This window comes from Prionailurus bengalensis, chromosome F2 (genome assembly GCF_016509475.1).
Source record: "Prionailurus bengalensis isolate Pbe53 chromosome F2, Fcat_Pben_1.1_paternal_pri, whole genome shotgun sequence".
Classification (NCBI taxonomy): domain Eukaryota; kingdom Metazoa; phylum Chordata; class Mammalia; order Carnivora; family Felidae; genus Prionailurus; species Prionailurus bengalensis.
In genome coordinates, this window is record NC_057353.1 from 4,711,194 (window position 1) to 4,732,471 (window position 21,278).

The window sequence follows — 21,278 nt, forward strand, 5'->3', positions numbered from 1 at the left end:
AGCTCCAGAATTTCTGTTGGGTTCTTTTTTTTTTATGATTTCTGTCTCTTTGTTGAACTTCTTGTTTTGTTCATGTTTTCATGATTTCATTGTGTATCTGTTCTCTTGAAGCTCACTGAGCATCTTTAAGGCTATTATTTTGAATTCTTTGTCAGGAAAATCTGTAGATCTCCATTTTTTGGAGTTATTTATTGGAAATATATTGTTTCATGGCGTCATGTTTCTTTGATTTGTGTGTGTGTGTGCGCACGCCCATGCTTGTAGCTTTGTGTTGGGTGTCAATGTGTGCACGCCTTGTAGCTTCGTGTTGGGTGTCTGCATTTGAAAGAACAGTGACCTGTTGCAGACTTTGTGAATTGTCGTTTGTGGGGAAAGACCATCACCAGTAGTAGGTATGAGATTGCCTGCTAGGTGGGGTACACAGCAGTGACATGTCCAGGGATATGTGGGGATGCCACTTCTGGGGGGGTCTATAGGGATGCTTGTTCTAGGAGGCCTGTGGCGGCACTGATTCTGGGGGATGCAGGGGCACCAGAGCTGGAGGTGTGTGTGCAGCCATGGCCCCAGCTGAGTAGGAGTAGTGAGTGCAGAGGCGGCTGCAGCCAGGAGAGCGTCCTGCTCAGCAGCATGGTCTTCAGGCAGCTGTGTGGGCATCAGCAAAGACCGGGTGGGCCTCGTTGGCAAAGGCAGTAGGTGTCTGTTGCGGTGGTGAGGGCTGCTGGGGTCCCCTGCTCTCACCACCGCTCCCCACCCCCCTTCCCCCCAGGAGAAGTTGCAACTGAAGGGATCCCTCTCCACGCCATGCTGTGCCGGGCTGGGGAATGAGGTTGACACAGATAAAATGCTTCCTGAACTTTTCTGTGCAGCTCTTCTTGGTTTTTATGCTCCAACAGGTTGCTGCAGCTTCTTAGTTGTGCACTGAAACTTTCCCAAAGCTGTTTTCTTCCATGGGTAATTGTTCAATCACTGGTTTTGTTGCGGGGGAGGGGTGGCGGTGTGGGGCTGGGACCTCCTTATCTACCGTCTTGCTGATATTGCTTCTGTATGTATGACTCTACATAATTTTATTACTTGTGTAGATTCCTGTAACCACCAGTGCAATTAAGACATAAAACTATTGTATCATCAATAAGATCAGCAAATCTCTTCCATCAACCACCCCCTTAGTAATGACAGCCACTTTCCCACCATCCCTAACTTCTAATAACCACTAATCTGTTTTCCATGTCTAATTTTGTCAGGTAAAGAATGTCACAGAAATGGAGTCACACAATATATAACATTTTGTGATTGGCATTATTCACTAAAGATAATGTTTTGATATTTACCCAAGTTGTCGTGTGTCAGTAGTTTCTCCCTTATTTCTGAGCAGTATTCCATGGTACAAATGTACCACAATCAATTGAACCATTCGCCTATTGAGGGGCACTTTGGTCATTTCCAGTTTGGAACTGTTACAAATAAAACTCCTATGAACAATCGAATACAGGTTTTTCTGCAAGCGTAAACTTTCATTTCTTTGGAATAAACACCAAGAAGTGCAATTGCTGGATCACATGGTAAGTATATGTTCAGTTTTTTTAAGAGTCTGCCAAACTGTTTTCCACAGTGATTGTACCGTTTTTACATTCTCACCAGCCATGTACAAGGGAACTAGATTTTCCGCATCCTCACCAGTCTGTCGTATTGTTGATTTTTTTTTTTTGTTTTAGCTTCTCTTAATAGTAGTGACCTTGAATATCTTTTTTATGTGCTTACTTGCCATTGGTATACTCTCTTTAGTGAAATGTCTCTTTATGTCTTTTTCATTTTCTAGTTGAATTTTTGTGTTTTTAATGTCATTCTTTGAGAGTTCTTGACATATTCTAGGTATGAGTCCTTTGTCAAAATTGTGGTTTGCAAGTATTTTTCCCAGTCTGTCGCTTGCCTTTTCATCTTTCAGCAGGGTGCTTCACGGGGTAAAAGTTTTAATTTTGATGCAGTCCAATATATCAATTTTGTCTATTATAAATCCATATTTGGGGATCATGCCTAAGAACGCCTCCCCTTCTAAAAGTTTTATGGTTTTACATTTAAATCTATGATTCATTTCAAGTTAATGTTTTATATTAGGTATGAGTTTTAGACTGAGTTTTATTTTTTCCTATAATATTCAGTTTCTCTAGCATCATTAATTAAAACGATTATCCTTCCTCCATGAATTGCTTTTGCACCATTATCAAAAAACAGTTTGTAGTATGTATATAGAACTGTTCCTGTGTTTTCTGTTCTGTCTCATTGATTTATGAGTTTATCCCTCTGCCAATGCCACATAGTCTTTATCATTCTAGCTATGTAAGTTTGTTGTTGGGTTTTTTGTTTTTTTGAGGGAGAGAGAAGACACAAATGAGTGAGAGGCAGAGAGTGAGAATCCCACAAAGGGCGGAGAGAGAGAGAGAAGCAGGGCTCACCCAGGGCTTGTGTTTTACCTGAAGTAGGGCTGATGTTCACCCAAAGTGGGGTTTAAACTCACCCAATGTGGGACTCGAACTCATGAACTATGAGATCATGACCTGAGCTGAATGAAGTCAGATGCTTAACAACTGAGCTACCCAGGCTCACTAGCTATATAAGTTTTTAAAACAGAGCAATTATGCCCACTTTGTTCTTCTTCAGAATTCTTTTAGCTGTTTTATTGTTTTTCCTTTCCATATAAGTATTAAAACATTCATGTCCACACCTACAAAACTACATTTCTGGGATTTTCGTAGAAACTATATTAAATCTGTATCTCAAAATTTGGAGAGAGTGGACATACCGTGTTGAGTTTGTCCATTCATAGGCGCAGAATATCTCTCACTTTGTAATATTGTTGATTCTTTCAGGAGTGTTTAATGGTTTTCAGCATACAAATCCTGTACATATTTTGTTAAATATGCAACTAGATATTTCACTTTTTTGAGCAGTTGTAAATGGTATTGAATTATAAATTTTGGTTTCCACATACTCATTGCTAGTATATAAAATGCTGATATTTGTATGTTGTCCTTATATCTTGTGACCTTGCTGAACTCACTTATTAGTTGTAGAACTTTTGTGTGTGCATGAGTAGATTTCTTGGGATTTTTATATAGACTGTGTTGCCTAAATTTCCAGTTCTGTTGATTGTAAGTGGTTAGAATACGTATACTTCCTTTTTCCTGATCTTAAGGTAAAACAATTTAAGCTTTCATCATTAAGCATACTGTTTTCTGTAGGTTTTTTTGTAGATGTTCTTTATCAAATTGAAATGTTCTTATATTCTACTTTGTTTTTATCATGAATGGATATTGAATTTTGTCAAAGGCTTTTTCTGTATATATTGATACAATCGTGATTTTTCTTCTTTAGTCTCTTAATAGGGTAATTACATTGGTCGATTTTCAAATATTGAACCAGAATTGCATCTCTGGAATAAACACCATTTGGTTATGGTGTATAATTCTTTTTCTATATTGCTGGATTCTATTTGGTAATATTTTAAGAATTTTTGCATCTACTCAAACCATTATTACACTATATGTTAGCTAACTTGGATTTAAATTAAAAAAATAAACAACAAAAATCAATTTTTGTATCTATATTCATGGGAGATATGAATCTGTAGTTTTCTTTTTTTACTGTTTTGTTTTAATATCAGTGTAATATTGGCTTCATTGAGTGAATTAGAATGTGTTTTTTCTTCTGATTTTTGGAAGAGATTGTGTAAATTGGAGTTAAATTTTCTTTAAACTGGAGTTTAGGGGCACCTGGGTGGCACAGTCGGTTAAGCGTCCGACTTCAGCCAGGTCACGATCTCGCGGTCTGGGAGTTCGAGCCCCGCGTCGGGCTCTGGGCTGATGGCTCAGAGCCTGGAGCCAGTTTCCGATTCTGTGTCTCCCTCTCTCTCTGCCCCTCCCCCGTTCATGCTCTGTCTCTCTCTGTCCCAAAAATAAATAAACGTTGAAAAAATAAATAAATAAACTGGAGTTTAGTAGAATTCTTTGGTGAAACCATCTGAACCTGGAGATCTCTTTTTTTGAGAGACAGAGAGAGAGAGAGAGAGAGAGAGAGTCCACGTTCATGCACGCATGTGCAAGTGGGGGAGGAGCAGAGGGAGAGGGAAGGAGGGAATCCTAAGCAGCCTCCATGTTCAGCATGGGCTCGATCCTGGCATCATGACCTGAGCCGAAATTAAGAGTCAGACATTCAACTGACTGAGCTGCCCAGATGTCCCTGGAGATTTCTTTTTCAGGGGGTTTTTAGTTAAAAATGCAATTTGCCTAGTAATTACAGAACTGTTCACATTATTTCCTACTGGATGAGTTGTGGTAATTTCATTTAAGTTGTCAACCTTATGTGTGCAGAGTTTTCTTTGTATTCTTTATTATCATTTTGATGAATGCAGGGTCTGTAATGATATCTCATGTTTCATTAGTGATATTAGTAATTTGTATCTTCTCTGCTGTTTTTTTGGTCTTCCTAGAGGTCTGTCAGTTTATTAATCTTTACCCAAAAATGTCTTTGTTTCACTGATTTTTCTCTATTGTCTTTTGCCTTCAATTTCGTGGATTTCTGTTTTTATTTTTATTTTTACCTTCTGCTTCCTTCAGTTTTAGTTTGTTCTTTTTCTAGTACTTTGAGGTGAGAGCTTAGCATATTTATTTGGGACTTTCTTCTTTTCTAATATAAGCATTGTAGTGCTATAAATTTTCTTCTTAATGCTGGTCTGTGTTCTACAAATTTTTATATATTATGTTTTTATTTTCGTTCAGTTTAATTTTTTTTATTGTCCTCAAGGTTTTTTTTTTTTTTCTGAATCTATGGGCTGTTTAGAGGTATACTGTTTAATTTCTAAATTTGGAAATTTTTTTCTGTTACCTTTTTGTAAATGATTTCTGGTTAGATTCCATTATACTCAAAGAACACGCTCTTTATGACTTCTGGATTCCTGTCAATCTGGGACCTGTGAAACTAGAAAACAAGAAATATGATGATGGGACAGGTGTAGGATACCAGTTATTGGCATTCGCATTCCCATTCCCAAGAGGAGAAAATGGAAGGTGAAAAGGACGTACTAGTTGGGAGCAGTTTAGAAATCCAACTTGTCAAACTCCATTAGGTTTTAAGGCCTGGGAATAATCATCTGTGCTCATGGATTCACCTTTGTCCTTGGCTCCTGGCCCCACCCCTGGAGTCATCTTTCTTTTTTCATAAAAGGTAGCAGTTATTTGCAGTTGGGTTTTACCAGCCTCTCTCTCATCTCTAGGACTGTGGGAGTCTGACAGCGTGGACAGCCTGTCTTTATTTCCTTCTGCCTTGGTCCGTTTCAGTGCATTGTTTCAGCCAAGCTCCTTGTGGGTCTCCCATGTATGTCTCAGGGATTCACTCCATTAAGCAATAGGCTTCTCCACAAGTCTTTCCTAGATAATCCCATATTTATTCCAGGGTTTTGCTCAGATGGCTAAGGAGATCCATGAGTCAGATGCCTACTCATCACAGAGCCCCCTGTTGACTGAATACTCCAACCTTTCTGTCCTTCTGAGGCACTACCAAAAGGTTATCCAGCCTCACTCTTGGCTGTCTCTCAGAGCATGCTTTCCTGACAGTGAATCTCTCAATTTTAGCATCTTTGACAGTCCGGATAGGATGAAAATTTCCTAAATCATCAAGCCCGAATTCCTTTTTGCTTAACAGTTCTTTCTTCAGTTTATCTCTTTTGTCTCACATTTTACTTATAAGCAGTAGGAAGGAACCAGACTTCACCTTCAACACTCTGCTTGAAAATCCCCTCAGCTAAACGTTGATAAATTCTCTCCAACGACCAAACTTTAGTCAGGCTCCTCAGTCCTGTTTTGACTAGGCCTTGCCCTTGAGCTCTGTCCTTGGCCTATTTAGTTCAGTTTTAAACAAGAACCTTGCCGGGTCAGTTTAGTGAAAATCCCCACCCTTGATATCTGATCACATTCATCCCCAACCTTTGTTAGCCTGTCTTCAGCAAAAGTCCCCTCAAGTTAGTTTAGCCAGAATCCCCCTACCCTTGATGGTTCCTCTTAGTAATTTTCCATCCACTGACCTCTACCCTGCTCCTTGGCTATAAATATCCACTTGTCCCTGTAACAGTTCAATCTCTTGTTTAGCTCAATCTCTCGCAGCCCATCTTTAGTGACAGCTTGTCTTTAACAAGTATCATGAAATTTATCTTTCTTTAACGATGTGTAAGTCCAGGGGCACCTGGGTGGCTGAGTCGGTTAAGTGTTTTTGTGATCTCACAGACCGTGGGTTCAAACCCTGTGTCAGGCTCTGTGCTGACAGCTCACAGCCTGGAACCTGCTTCAGATTCTGTGTCTCCCTCACTGCCCCTTCCCCGCTTGCACTATGCCTCTCTCTCTCTCAAAGGTAAATAAACATTAAAAAAAAAAATTAACAGTGTCGGGGCGCCTGGGTGGCTCAGTCGGTTAAGCGTCCGACTTCAGCTCAGGTCACGATCTCGCGGTCCGTGAGTTCGAGCCCCGCGTCGGGCTCTGGGCTGACGGCTCAGAGCCTGGAGCCCGCTTCCGATTCTGTGTCTCCCTCTCTCTCTGCCCCTCCCCCGTTCATGCTCTGTCTCTCTCTGTCTCAAAAATAAACGTTAAAAAAAAAATTAAAAAAAAAATTAACAGTGTGTAAATCCATCACTTGTAAGTTCTGCTTTCCACATAAAAAATAGGAAACAGCGGGATGCTTGGGTTGCTCAGTTGGTTAAGCATCCGATTGTTGATTTTGGCTGAGTCATGATCTCCCAGTTGTGAGATGGTGCCCCGTGCTGAGTGTGGAGCCTGCTTGGGAGTCTCTCTCTCCCTCTCTCTCTCTCTGCCCCTCCCCTGCTCACACTAGCTTGCTCGCTCTCAAAAAGCAAAAACAAAAAAAACCACACACAAAATTAGGAAACAATTCAGCTAAGATACTGCTGTAAAATAAGGATCCCTTTTCCTGTGATTCCCAGTAACATTCTTCATCTGCTTCCAAGCGCTCATGTCTTTGTTCTATTCACAGTCTATTGATGATAATTTATTCTCTAATACTGTTGTCATTTTTTTCTTAACCCTGTCCTTCATTCAGTTCTCACTAGCAGAGCCATTAACATTCGTATTTTAACTAACAATGTATTCAAAACAATCCAGTCTTCAGGGCACCTGGATTGCCCAGTCAGTTGAGCATCCATCCACTCTTTGATTTCAGCTCAGGTTGTGGTCCCAGGGTCCCAGGGTCATGGAATCGAGCCCCGTGTTGGGTTCCAGGCTGAGCTCAGAGCCTGTTTAAGATTCTTTTCCTCTGCCTCCCTTCCCCACTCATGCTCTGTCTCTCTCTCTGTCTCTCTCTCTCTCTCTCTCTCTCTCTCTCTCTCTCTCTCTGTAAAATAAAATAAATAAAATAATAAAACAGTCTAAGCTTTTTCCCGTCATTCTCCTGAAAATTCTTCTAGCCTCTACACTTTACCCAATTTTAAAGCAACTTCCACATTCTTAGGTATTGTTTTTCCGCAGCACCCCCTCTCAGTACCAAAATCTTTATTAGTTTCCTATTAATGCTGTAAAAAATTACCACAACATTAGTGACTTAAAACAACAGAAATTTATTATCTTACAGTTCTGAAGGTCAGAATTCTGAAAATCAGGCTCCTTAGACTACAATGAAGGTTTCAGCAGGATATTCATTCCAGAAGGTTCTATGGGAGAGTCCCTTCCTTGCCTTTCTAGCTGCCAGAGACTGCCTAAATTCTTTGGCAGTAAAGCAGTTATTGTCTAAAGGTTTTCTGTATTGCTAAGCTGTCTATTTCCTCAACTTTTGACTAGATAGCAGGCGTAGGTTGTGACTGTTTTTGTTTTCTTTTGTTTTTATTTTTGGCACAATCACATTTGTGATTCTGGGTCGCCAGCTTCTCCAGTCTGGGAGAATGAGGTAAAAAGAAAACCCAGGAACTCACCACCGGTTTGTTCCTTAGGTCCTAAGGTCCCTATCCTGTTTGTCGTCTTCTCTCCAACTTTCATAGTTTTCTTATGTTTGTTTTTATATGTAACGTTCAGGGATTTTTCGTTATACTTAGAAGGAGAAGTAGGGGGGAAGAACCTTCTCTCATCTTTTAAGACAATAGTGTCTCTTTTTAGGCTCTTCAAAGGCCCTGCACATATGGCTGATGTGTCAAGTACTTGAGAATCCTTCCGGCCGAGTCTCTTCTGTGATGCCCTGTGGAGGCAGCTCCCTGTAATTGGGGTTATACTTCCTAGAATTATGTGCACCTAGAGTCATTCTTCCTTCTCTGCCAGTGCTTGTTCTGTTGATTTCTGGGATTCAGAGCTTCACGATGGTCGTAGAAACGACCATAGAGCTACTAAGACAGAAGGCTAGATGTTTCCTCAAAGTAGAGGGTTCGGTATGTACTAAGGTAGTTAGAAACCCTCAGCTTCAGAGTCATAAGGTAAGCACTGGGGGAAGAAATAAGTTCCCCTTTGTTTTGGTGACGAAACATGTATTGCCTATTGTCATTCTAGTAATGCTTCGGGTGTTGTTTTTGGAAATTCCTTCTCAGTTATTGTGAGATACGCTGCCAGTCTTAATTTATTTTCGGTGTTATCTTGTTGCCTTTTTGTGAATCTCGTAAGTGTCGGAGAGGTTATGTTGTGGAAAGCCCATCAGCACACTATTAACAGCACTTCCAGAGAAATAGTTCTGACTGCCCATTGCATAGCTCTACCCACATGTCCTGCGGGCACATCACCTCAAGCTCAGTACATCCTAGATAAAGGCAGGCCTGGGATCCAGCATTTCTTCTTACCTCCGTCTCCTCAGAGCTTTCTTTCAGTTAACGATAACACTAGTTACTCAATTGCCCGAGCCAGAAAACTGCAGGTCACAAATTTCTCCTTGCACTTCACCTCCACATGTTTTATTTCTTGGGTCTTGTCAGTTTTCACTGGCTTTGTCTGGATTGGGCCTATCGGTCTGAGTCCCCGCAAACCCAATGGATTCCAGTTGAAGCCCCCTTCAATTTTTCTTCACTCTGCTACCAAATATCTTAAAAGGCATGTGTTGTCATATTGTTCTATTTAAAATTCTTTAACGGCTTCCTTCTCTGTAAGTATAGAAAAACAACAAACAAAATATTAATAAAAAGCAAATTCTTCACAATCCAGCCCAGTGGTTCTCAAATCTGGATATTCCTGGAATCACCTGGATAGCTTTGAAGACTTAAAAGTTCCTGGGCCTCATGCCGGAAAATGCTGATTTAATTGGTGTGGGCTGATGTCCAGGCTTTGTTATCATTGTTGTTGTGCCTTTTTTGTTGAGGTGAAACTAACATAATATAAAATTAGTATTTTAAAAGTGACTAATTCAGAGGTAGCCACCTCTGTTCACTTCTAAATTCTTTATCACCTCAAAAGAAAACCACATTCTCAATAAGCAGTTATCTCCCATCCCCCTCCTTACCCAGCCCCCCGGAAACCACCAGTCTTTGTTCTGTCTGTATATATTTAACATTTCTGGATGTTTCATCTAAATGGAATCATGCAATATGTGATCTTGTGTGTCTGAATTCTTTCGCTTAGCAAATTATCTTCAATGTTCTTCATTCTTTCCATGACTGAATAACATTCCACTGTATGTATACATAATTGTTCATCCATTAATCCATTGGTGGACATTTGGCTGTTTCCACCTTTTGGATGTTGTGAACAGTGCTGCCATGAGTATGCATGGCAAATGGATTTTAGTACCTGCTTTTAGTCCTTTCAAAATGCATGGGAATAGAACTGCTGAGCTATATGGTAATTCTGTGTTTAGCGTTTTAAGGAACTACCGAACTGTTTTCCACAGCAACTGAACCAGTTTACATTCCTGCCAGCAATGTATGAGCATTCCAATTTATCTACCCTTGCCAATACTTGTTATTTCCAGTTTGATTTTATTATAGCCACTCTAATAGGTGTGAAATGGTACCTCATTTTGGTTTTGATTTGCATTTCCCTAATGACTAATGAGGTAGGGCATCTATTCATGTGTTTGTTGGCCATTTGCATATTTCTTTAAAGAAATGTCTACATATTTTCCTAATTTTAAAGTGGGATATTTGTTATTATTTTGTTGTTGAGTTGTAGTTCTTTATATATTCTGGATACTAGACCTTATCAGATATGTGATTTACAAATGTTTTCTCCCATTCTGTAGGTTGTATTTTCACTTTCTCGATAATAATGTCCTTAAGTGCGCAAAAGTTTTTGGTTTTCAAGAAGCTGAATCTATCTTTTTTTTTTTTTTTTTGTTACTCATGCTTTGGTCGTATCTAAGAATCAGTCCATTGCCAAATAAAAGTCATGAAGACTTTTACCTCTCAGTTTCCTTCTAACGGTTTTATGGTCCCAGTTTTTTGAGTTAATGTTTGCCTGTGGTGTGAGGTAGGGGGTACAGCTTCATTCTTTTGCATATGGATATCCAGTTGTCCCAGCCCCATTTGTTGAAAAGACTTTTTCCTGCATTGAATGGTTTTGACACCATTGTTGAAAATCAACTATCCATAGACACATAGGTTTATTTATCAACTCTCTGTTCTGTTTCATTGGTCTGTATGTCTTTCCTCATGCCAGTACACACTACTTTGATTACTGTATCTTTATAATAAGTTTTGAAATTGGGAAGTATGAGTCCTCCGGCTTTGTTTTTCTTTTCTAACATTGTTTGGCCCTTCACAGCTCTTCACAATCCATATAAGTTTTGAGGAAAAGCTTTCAACCTTTGCAGAAATTTTTAAAAAACAGTGGTATTTTGATAGGGATTTTACTGAATCTGTAGATTGCCATCTTAACTATATTAAGTCTTCCAATCCATGAACATTGGATGTCTTTCCATTTATTTAGGTTTTCTTTAATTTCACTTTCATTTCAACTATTGTACTTTTCAATTCCAGAATTTCTATTTGGTTCCTTTGTATAATGTCTATGTCTTTACTGCTATTCTCTGTTTGTTTATACATAATTGTCCTGACTACGCTGGATTTTTTTGCATGATTAAGGCAGTTGATTTAATGTAATTGTTTAATAAGTCCAAATCTGTATTTCCTCAGTCAGTTTCTGTTACTTCTGTGAAGGGCCATGCTTTCCTGTTTCTTTGTATGCTTCATAATTTCTTATTGAAAACTGGACATTTTGAACAGTATAATGTAGTAAAACTGGAAATCAGATTTTTCCCCTTCCTCAGCGTTTGTTTTTGTTGTGTGCTGTGGGATGTTTTTGTTTAGTGACCCTTCTAAAGTATTTTTGTAAAGTGTGTGTTCTTTGTCATGTGTGGTCTCTGAAGCCTCTTTTCCTTTAGGTTGTATTCAGCTAGTGTTTTGAGAGTAATTTCCTTGAACACCATGAACTAAGGGGAAAAAAAGGGGAAGAAGAAGAAGAAGGAGAAGGAGAAGAAATGCCAAGCACACAACACACACACACACACACACACACACACACACACACACACTCCTCTCCCAGTCTTTGCAGTTTGGCTGTTTGCTAGTGCACTCCATCAGTATTTAGCCAGCCCATTTAGAGTATTGTCTCCATGTTCTTCCTGAGTTCACTAAGCCCAGAAATCAGCCAGAAGTGAAAGCTTAAGGCTTTCTCACTCCTTCTGTGAATATATATCCTGTCTTGGCTGTATGCATAGCCCTCTAAATTCCATAATGTACATGGAAGATTTTGCATGCCCTTCTTCCCTAAAGACACTCTCTTTCCAGCTTTCCCTTTGAGTTTTTGGCACTCTGTCATACACCTCAACTGTAATCTTTTGTCCAGGTGACTACAGGCTGCTAGTTCATTTTAGAATGATTTGAGGAATACCTACTGCCTTTCCAGCCTGAGCTCTGAGTTGAAACAAAAACAAATGCTTCCTGTCCGTCCTTCAGATAGCCTCAGACAGATTAAAACATAGAGACCCAATTCTTTGCAAATAAGTTCTGCTCTGCTCCTTCCAGAGCCAGAGACCAGAGTCCCACACTGGGAATGTGGGTGGCCTTCTTCAAGACCACCCCTGAGCTGGGGAGGGGGTGCGGCAAGGGCAAGTAAAAATGCCATGAGGCTTTTCTACCATTTTTCAGTTTTTACCTTTATTCAGCATTTAGTAATGGCTGTTTTCCAGAGCAAAGGTAGCTCTGATCGTTTCCCTTTGATTTTTTTTTTTTAATGCTTCTGTGGATGGATGAGTGCTTACAATTGCCTACTTCCTCATTTTCACTGACCACTTACTATTTTTTAAAGTCTTTTTTAATTACTTTTGAAAAGACGATTCTCGTGAGCAGCCTCGATGAGAACGGCCACAGCCACAGGCTTCCCCTCCATGGTCATCTGTCACCAGTCTCTCTAGTTCCGTCAGAGTGCTCATAGCTGCAGCCTGCTAGTGGATCTGTTAGATCTTTGACTTTCCATTCAAAGTGCACTACCATTTCTAACTTTTCCAGGGAGAGTCAGACCACCTCCATCACTTTCATAATTGTCTACCGGTTTGCTCCTCTAACTGAATTGTAGCTTTGAGGGCAAGCATTTTCTCTTCCTCACCTTCCATACCGCAATGTCAGACACATATTAGAGGGTCAACAAATGTTACAAGTGAACCACAAACTGTGCTTAGTAAGTCTTGCTAAAAATATGTATGTTGATTTAAAATATTTTCTGTATATTGATCTCAAGGAAAACACTGACAGTCTTCTCCTCCCCATCCTTCTTCCATCATCATTTTCTTTCTCAGGCAACACCAGCCCCAGCAAGGAGTATTCAAAGACTGTGAATAAATAATTGTGTCAGGAGAAATAGTCCTTAGCCCCCAGATCTCACCAGTTCAATGACTAAAGGTCCTACTTCATTTCAAATGGACACCTTCGCTTGGCAGTGTCCTGGGATGGATGCCTCTGATGCCCACTTGCTGCAAGCCTGGTGTAGGTTCTGTCATCTCTCTCTCTCTCTTTAAATTTTATTTAAATCCAGGTTAATATACAGTGTAATAATGGTTTCAGGAACAGAATTTAGTGATCCATCATTTACATATAAACCCCCAGGGCTCATCCCGACAAGTGCCCTCCTTACTGCCCTTTACCCCCTTAGCCCATCCTCCCACCCAGCATGCCTCCAGCAACCCAGTTTGTTCTCTGTATTTAAGTCTCTTATGGTTTGTCTCCCTTTCCATTTTTATCTAATTTCTCCTTCCCTTCCCCTGTGTTCATCTGTTTTGTTTCTTAAATTCCACATATGCATGAAATCATATATGTATCTTTCTCTGACTGACTTCACTTAGCGTAATATACTCTGGTTCCATCCACATTGTTGCAGATGGCAAGATTTCATTCTTTTGTATCTCTGAGTGATACTCCATTGTATGTATATACACCACATCTTCTTTATCCATTCATCCATTGATGGACATTCAGGCTCTTTCATACTTTGGCTGTTGTTGATAGTGCTGCTGTAAACATTGGGCATGCATGTGTCTCTTCAAATCAGCATTTTTTTGTGGATAAATACCTAGTGGTACAATTGCTAGGTTGTAGGATAGTTCTATTTTTAATTTTTTGAGGAACCTCCATACCGTTCTCCAGACTGATTGCACCAGTTTGCATTCCCACCAGCAGTGCAAAAGACATCCTCTCTCTCCACATCCTCGCCAACATCTGTTGTTGCCTGAGAGGTTAACATGAGACATTCTGACAGGTGTGAGGTGGGATCCCATTGTGGTTTTGATGTGTATTTCCCTGATGATGAGTGATGTTGAGCATCTTTCCATGAATCTGTGCGCCATCTGGATGTCTTCTTTCAAAAAGTGTCTATTCGTGTCCTCTGCCCATTTCTTCACGAAAGTATTTTTTGGGTGTTGAGTTTGGTAAGTTCTTTATTAGATTTTGGATACTAACCCTTTATCTGATATGTCCTTTGCAATTATCTTCTCCCATTCCATCGGTTGCCTTTTCGTTTTGCTGATTGTCTCCTTCACTGTGCGGAAGCTGGCTTATCTCAATGAGGTCCCAGTAGTTCATTTCTGTTGTTTGTCATCTCTTGACCTTAACTGCTGCTCCTCTTGCTCCTGCAGACTAGAGATGTGCCACTTCTCCCTGTCACTGTCAGCATGGTGCAAAGTGCTGTGCTCCTCACTTTCCTACTGAGGCAGGGGTTCTGGTAGCTCACATTTCAGGTATGGAGTAGCTGTGGGTTCCGACATTAACTCTAGCCCCTGCATTCAATTTCAGAAGTATTGTCTGTCTTGTCACCTCAGATTTTCGTAGAATCTAGTGCTTAAAATACTGTAAAGACTTAGTCTTAGGACATTCGTATCCACAGAAGCCTCTTGTGTTAAAAATGCTGTTTGTCACCGTCCTCCTGTCTCTTAGGTTCAGAGTCAGTGGTTCTGAGTTGAGCTCAGGGATTTTACTGTGTGACATGTGCCCCAGGTGATTCTGATGCTGGCTGTCCTCAGGCAGCACACTGGTCATCAGTGCCACAAAGGCTATTTATTGCGTCCTGTTGTGAGCTTCTAAGCATGAGAACAGTGTGCACTTAGAATTCACTGACAGGTCCACTGGCCCACATATTTATTTACAACGATGCCTGGAAAGGTTTTTTTTTTTAATTTCCATATTTAAATTGTATCAAAGTGAGGTGTCTCATGGTTAATAAAAACCGAATCTTCCTGTAGAACTTAAAGTCAACAGTCCCTTCGCCCATCCTTCCTTACCCCTGACCCACTCTTCCCATGGGACACTACTTCTAACCATTCCCTTTAAAATTTTGGTAGTGCCTATTTCCTTATTCTAAAATTATGCATGAACTGCCATTTATTGATTGATTATCATCTAATCTAGACTTCATCATCCTCTTCCAATAATGGATATGGAAATTGTTCCCTTCACTATTACTTCTCTTCTGTTTTATTCCTGTGAATTTATTGTTTCTATGTCTTCTACCTTTAGAAAAACCTATGTAAGCCTGTGTTTCCTGCTCTATCCAGCATAAACAGCCTCTCAGTTTTCCACTCTGTAAAAGCATGGCATTCACTTCCCACTTTCTCTTCCCAACTTCCAATCCCTGTGAGCTCTCAAGGTCATACCATTTTTATTATTTGTAATAAAATTATAATTATAATTAAATTAGATGGGTTGTTCAACCTGGGACTTGATAAATATGGACTATAAAAAGGATTTAATGGAAGGACTACTACAGAATGAGAATTGTGTAGTTTACAGTTCAAGTATGCATAATTTTATGCAACAAATTTTGCAGAACATACATTAATGTTCTTAAATTGGTGTTTCTAAATTAGCTTTCAATATTTCTTCATTTAGAACTAGTACAAATTTCAGCAAGCTGGGTTTATCTGTTGCAGATTTTCCTTCTTGTTGTGTGAGTTCTCTTGACCCTCTTCCCAGTTTTTGCTTCATGCTGTTCTGCACCAAATGCCTGGGCTTCCTTGTAGCTGAGCCTCAAGTCGTCACTTGTCATTCTGTTGCTGCACCTCTAACTGCTCTGTATTTCAATTTCTAGTAATAAATTCCCTTTGATCTCTAAGAATACCTAATGCTTCCAAAGTAGGGTCAAATACCTGATTTTGGTTTCATATCATCCGAAAGCCTTTTCTAGATGTGGTTACATGCTTTCTTGAATCTTACTCATCACAATTCTTACAGATATATAACATAACACATGCTGTGCAGTTTACATTTTACTATCTCTCATTTGCTGTCTCTTATTTCTCGTCTGAAAAGTTGACTTCCCAGAGTTTTCCCTCTTGCCCCTTCCCCCCATTGCTGTGCTGTGTAGCCAGTGCACCTGTTTTATTTTCTTTGTAGCACTCCTCTCCATGAGAAGTTGTGCCATTTATGCATTCTCAAGTGTTGCCCTGCCCTGGGAGTGAGCTCCGTGAAGCGAAGCAGGTGCTTTGTTCTTTCTCTCCCTCGCCGACCTATCCCCTGATCTATCCTGAGAGCCAGAGCAGTGCCTCGTGCAGACTGGCTGGCTTTCTGAAGATTGCTACAAATCTTCAATGCAACAAAACCTACTCTTTGAGAACCACTGCACTACACTATGCTGTCTCTCAAGCAGGCTTTAACTCCTGTATTTTGCTTGGATTGTACTGACGGGATGAATTTATACCATGCTTTCTGTGGGTGGGAAAGGGGTAAGTGTCACCTCTAGATTGAGGTTGAGGTATAACAAAAAATATTCGTGGGGAGTCTAGGTGGCTCAGTTGGTTGAGCATCCAGCTCTTGGTATCCGGTCAGGTCGTGGTCTCGTGTCATGGGGTTGGGCTCCACACTGAGCGTGGAGCCTGCTTGGGATTCTCTGTCTCCCTCTCTGCCCTTCACCAGTTCATGCATGTTCTTTCCCTCTCCCTCTCCCTCCCCCTCCCTCTCTCTTTCTCTCTCTCTCCACCCCCCTCAAGACAAATAAACATTTTTTAAAAATATTTGCTGAGGCAGTAGCTCTCAAACTCTAATGTGCCCAAGAATCACATAGAAAACTTGTTAAAACTCTAAATTGGTTCATTCTCTTTCCAGAGATTCTGATTTAGTAGATATGAATGGGGCACATTAATTTGCATTTCTAATAAGCTCACAGGATCAAACTGTGAAAACAGTGTTCTAAGACAGATCCATATGTGCTTCCTGATTAGTGCCAATACATCTGTGTCTGCAGGAACTGAGAGATTTTGTTTTTATGTTTTGTTTTACTATTGAACTATTTAGCACTTTCACACAATTTCCTCCGAAGGGAGCATGGGGTATCGCTTTCTCTTCTGTCAAGTTATATGAAACAAGTGTACCCAGGTCAAGGGATAGTTGAGTAACAAGGTCCACCTTCTCAAATCCACGTTCACCTTTGCCTCCGAATGGAGCCCAGAGACATTCCATCTTTCTCCTGACTGAGGACAAGCACTTGCCCACCTTGGGCACAAGGCACACTATTTGAAGTGGTCTCCATATCATCTTCTTGTTAGAGTCTTAATCTGAGTTCTAGGCATGCCTGGTGAGTTACCTCTGAGATTAAAGCCCTGTGCATTATGAGTCCTGTAGGATCTCATTCTGTAAGGATTTCTGGTTGCCTATTCTGGCCTGTGAAAACACCAGTATAAACGCAGATTGGGAGTTGACTTTGAGACCCTAATTGGGAAGGCATGAGTAGGAAGAGAAGAAATATTTCCCCATTTTGCACTTAGAATTAAATAAATATGGTGAAATAATTTCTTTTTTCACACAGCTGAGAATTTGGAGTTGAATTACTTACAGGTCTTGCAAATAACATAGGATGATAGGAACAACTTTTACTATTATCTGCTTTTTGCAGACAACTGAAAAGAGTAAGAAATGCAAAATATGCATCAAATGTCAGATTCTGAAAATAACGCTAGAGCACTTCTGCAGGAAAGGCTGTACGATTGTAGGATAAGTTTTCCTGGCCCTACCCCATTGGCCATCCCAGGCAGTGTGAAGGATGGTGAAGAAGTCTGAATGGGACTGCAGGGCCAATAGACTTCAGGGGGGAGAACTGGGGGGCTGTGGTCTCCCAGAACTCAGAGAAATAACAAAACTGCCAGAAGCCTTGCTTGCCAACAAATGGATGAGGAGTCACACTGGCTGAGCTTGAGCGTGAGCTCGGCTCCATCAGCAACGTGAGCTGTATCTCCATGACTCTGTTTCCGTGTCTGTAAAATGGAAATAATAGAGTACCCGCTTCCCAAGGTAGGTTCGAGGACTTGATGATAATGTTTGAGAAGAACAATGCCTGACACACGGCAGTGCTGTGTGTGTTAGAAGAGAGCGAATTCACTCCTAAGTGCCAGGGGTGCTTTTGGTTCTGGGGGTGCAGCAGTGAACTCTGATACTTCTCAACCGTGATGTGGGGGCCATCCTTTACATATCTCTGATTTTAAGATGTTTCATCTTTAAAAACCTTTCTAGTTCCAAAATTCTATTTAAAAAGGGAAATGTTACTAAATCAAAGTACCCATCAACACAACATTGATCATTTTCCTACTGTGATAGTTAATTTTATGTGGCAACTTGACTAGGTAGGCCATTGTACCTAGATATTTTGGTCAGATACCAGTCTAGGTGTTGCTGTGAAGGTATAGTTTAGATGGGATTAACATTTAAATCAGTAGACTTGGACTAAAGTAGATTATCTTTCATCCTGTGGGCAGGCCTTATCCAATCAGTTGAAGGTCTTACAAGAAAAATGATTGAGGCCCTCTGAGAAAGAGGGAACTGTGCTCCAGACTGCCTTTGGACTTGCACTGCAATATCAATTTTCTCCTCATCACCTCTCACAGCCCACCCTGCTGAGTTTGGATTAACTGGTTCCCACAATCACTTGACCAATTCTTTAAAATAAATCTCTCTCCCTTCTGCACAGCAAAGGAAACAATCGACAAAACTAAAAGGCAACCAACAGAATGGGAAAAGATATTTGCAAATGACAAATCGGACAAAGGGCTAGTATCCAAAATCTATAAAAAGCTCACCAAACTCCACACCTGAAAAACAAATAATCCAGTGAAGAAATGGGCAGAAAACATGAATAGACACTTCTCTGAAGAAGACATCCAGATGGCCAACAGGCACATGGAAAGATGCTCAACATCGCTCCTCATCAGGGAAATACAAATCAAAGCCATACTGAGATACCACCTCACATGGGTCACAGTGGCTAAAATGAACAAATCAGGAAACTATAAATGCTGGTGAGGATGTGGACAGATGGAAACCCTCTTGCACTGTTGGTAGGAATGCAAACTGCTGCAGCCACTCTGGAAAACAGTGTGGAGGTTCCTCAAAAAAATAAAAATAGACCTACGCTATGACCCAGCAGTAGTACTGCTAGGAATTTACCCAAGGGAGCCAGGAGTGCTGATGAGTAGGGGCACTTGTACCCCAGTGTTTATAGCAGCACTGTCAACAATAGCCAAAATATGGAAAGAGCCTAAATGTCCATCAACTGATGAATGGATAAAGAAATTGTGGTTTATATACACAATGGAGTACTACGTGGCAATGAGGAAGAATGAAATATGGCCCTTTGTAGCAACGTGGATGGAACTGGAGAGTGTGATGCTAAGTGAAATAAGCCATACAGAGAAAGACAGATACCATATGGTTTCACTCTGATGTGGATCCTGAGAAACTTAACAGAAGTCCATGGGGGAAGGGAAGGAAAAAAAAAAAGAAAAAAAAGAGGTTAGAGTGGGAGAAAGAGCCAAAGCATAAGAGACTCTTAAAAACTGAGAACAAACTGAGGGTTGATGGGGGGTGGGAGGGTGGGGAGGGTAGGTGATGGGCATTGAAGAGGGCATCTTTTGGGATGAGCACTGGGTGTTGTATGGAAACTAATTTGACAATAAATTTCATATAATAAAAAATAAAAAATAAAAACCCAAGATTTTATACAAAAAAATATATCTCTCTCCCTCTTCTGATAGATAAATATGCAGGCAGACACACAGACCTGTTTATAGATATGTTAAAGAGTGTGTGTGTGTGTGTGTGTGTGTGTGTGTGTGTGTGTGTGTGTTTATAGAGAGATACATGCATATGTTTTTATTGGTTCTTTTTTTCTAGAGAATCCTAATACACCTAGAAAAATTAATTTTAGGCCCGATGCTTTATCATTTGGGGATCATAAACAATGTCACATCATTTTAAATGTAATATATATTAGCTGATACAAGAAACTCTACTGACTGCTCTTTTTTAATTGCCCGAGTCACTAAAAAAGGAGGTGAATGCATCATATAATCAACCGTTAGGAGATGTCGATTCCTTTCCACAGTCCTCCCCTTCTCTATGAAATGTGGAGATTACAGGGAGTTAAAAAGTCTGACACCCGTTTAATTTTCAGATACGCCCTTCCAGATCCACCTGGAGTGGACAGACACCACAAGTTTGGCTGCCTGAAGCTGTGTCCTCCTGAGAGGGACTTTGACGTGAGTTGTGCCCTGTTCTCCCTTTGCCAATTTGAAGTCCGGTTCTCATGCCTCGGAACAATTTAGAGAAATATTTAACACCATGATTACAGTTTACCATTGTAAACGTGAAGCGCAGCTTCTGTGGATGACCACATTGCAAAATATTGGCTCTTTTATTAAAGATTAACGTATTGCCTTAGCTGGTGTTTGCCTGTCATTGGGGCTGCAGAGGGGACTAGGAGCCTCCTTGAATGCAGCTTGGCCAGGCCATAGGGAGGAGGGGACTTCCACCTAAGTGTTTGGAGGAGCAAGGTCTCAGGCAGCGCCCGGAGTTTCAGGGGTGACATCTCTTTCCCTTTGGTACGTCCCAAATTTATACCAGAGCTCTAAGTAGGACCCCCAGCAGAAGAATTTTTCAGTAGTCTGATTTTCCATGCCCAGGAACACTTCAAGGAAATACATTTTAGGCACCAGTTTCTCCATTTTCTACTTTCGCAAAGTTTTTTTGTTGTGTTTTGTTTTTTGGTGGTGCGTTTCAAAGTTCCGAGAACTCGCGACACGATGCTCTCAAGAGAGGTGACAAAAAAAAAAAAAGCGTTCATTCATAATGTGTCACGGGGATAACAATAACACCTACCTGATAGGCTTATCTAGAGGTTTGTGTTCAACACTACTGGTAAAGCACTCAGAACATTGGCTAGCACATGATGAGAGCCACATAATCAATCGGCTTATTAAGTAAACCCACAGCCTACCTTGGTAAAGGCTGCCTTGCCCCTGGCGAGGAGACACTCGGCCCTCCTTTATACCATCAGTAGCACTAAATCACAACTCCGACTTCCTTAGTCCAGAGCACTGAGGGAAGAACGAGTCTGTATTGTAACAAAAATAGAACAAAGTTTCAAGCACACAGAAACTCTAGAGCAAGGTGTAAAGAGCAAAGAACATCTCGTGTTTTTGTTCTCTTTCTGTTTTGAACCGTGTCTTACCAGACTGAAGGGGGTGCCACATGTTCCTTGAGGCAGGTTATCAATGCCAGATCTGCAGAGGTTAAGGAGACCTCTTTTCCCACGGCAGTAGAGCCCACGCTGTGGGCTTCAGGAGTACTCAAGTGTGTTGTGGCACATTCGGGAAATGGCGTTTTTGATACACATCTTAGATAATCCTGACGCGGGTGTTTTGAGAATCGCCCTTGGAGAAACACAGTTCCAGTCCATTATCAAAGTACAAATTCATAACTTTTGAGGTACGCTGGCGTTGAATAAGCTACCTGATGTTTTGCATTTTTTATAATTTTAGACGGAATGAGAATAAAGAACCTAGTA

The 21,278-nt window shown here is 40.6% G+C and overlaps 1 long non-coding RNA gene across 4 annotated transcripts in view; it reads left to right on the forward strand.

Annotated features, from left to right (window-relative positions):
* LOC122495406 overlaps positions 1-21,278 on the forward strand; it is a 244,766-nt gene that overhangs the window by 14,995 nt on the left and 208,493 nt on the right. For all 4 annotated transcript variants that reach the window (XR_006300436.1, XR_006300435.1, XR_006300434.1 and 1 more), the window contains exon 2: positions 19,887-19,971. This is a non-coding gene — a long non-coding RNA (uncharacterized LOC122495406). The remainder of the gene's footprint in view (positions 1-19,886; positions 19,972-21,278) is intronic.